Genomic DNA, 1,143 nt, shown 5'->3' on the forward strand with positions numbered 1-1,143 from the left:
TCGACGACATTGGGGGCGTCAGCAACGCCGAGGGCTGTGGGTGAATGGCGACAGGGTCAGGTGGGCCCACTGGGGCCCTGAAACTCGCGACAGCTCCCTCCATCTCTAGGCAGAACTCACCCTCCTACCCAGGGAGCCAAGGAATATGGAGGTCACCCCTCCTGCAGGGCGTAGGGACCCCTCTCTGCAGCCTAGCTCTCCCGAGCAGCCACCTGGCTCCTCTAATGCTTCCTCAGGCCTCCCTGAGCGCCGAGGAGGATGAAGGGAAGCAGCCTCCCCACTTCCAAGCTCCGTGGGAAGCAGGGCTCCTTGTCTGTGGCGTCCCATTAGGGGGCTCCAGCTTCTCCCGCCCCCTACAGGCACGGTACCCATGCTCTCCCAACCTAAATCCTCCCGATTTTCCGCCAAGACACCCCGGCTCCTAGGTGGGAGCGCCAGACCTTGCTCCCCCCCACCCCCTACACAATGCCACCCAATTTCTCCTCCCCCAACCAGACCCAGTGGGATCCTTGCCCCCCATCCCTAAAGATCCACTTTGCTGCCCAACTTCCAGGGCTGAGACCCTCCTTCCCCCAAGACCTCCACTCCTTAGCTCCCCCCAGCCCTCTGCTCGGAGACGCCTCCTTTCGTATTTATTTCTCAGGTCAACCTGGGCAACTCCTGGATCCCCTGGGACCCTAGGACCCAGCCTGACACCTCTACACACACAGGATGGGCTCCTCCATGTGTCCCCCACCCGCTTCCCAGGCTGCTTCCCCCTAATTGTCTGGAGTCCCTTGGGCTGTCCTTCCCATGGAAACCGAATCCTCCCAGATAGATCCCCGCAGGCCCGGAGGGTCTCTTCACGGCCCGTCTTACCCCGGCTTCCCCTTCCAGGGACTGGCAGACCCATCTATGGGGGTGGGGAAGGGGCCCTCCAGCGCTCGGGGGAGGGGCCTAGAGGGCGGCAACTGCAGGCGGGGATGGGGGTCTGCGAGGGGAAGCAGGATCTAGGAAGGAAGGCCAGCTCCCCAGGGTTGAGAGGGAACAGGATGAAGGACGGGAGATGAGGAGTTGGGAGCAGAGAGGGTGAGGCTGGGGGCGGGGGAGGCAGAGGCCGGGCGGAGGATGAATGGGAGTGGGAGCTGCCCAGGTTTGGGGGTG

This window comes from Myotis davidii, unplaced genomic scaffold (genome assembly GCF_000327345.1).
Source record: "Myotis davidii unplaced genomic scaffold, ASM32734v1 scaffold1047, whole genome shotgun sequence".
Taxonomy (NCBI): Eukaryota; Metazoa; Chordata; class Mammalia; order Chiroptera; family Vespertilionidae; genus Myotis; species Myotis davidii.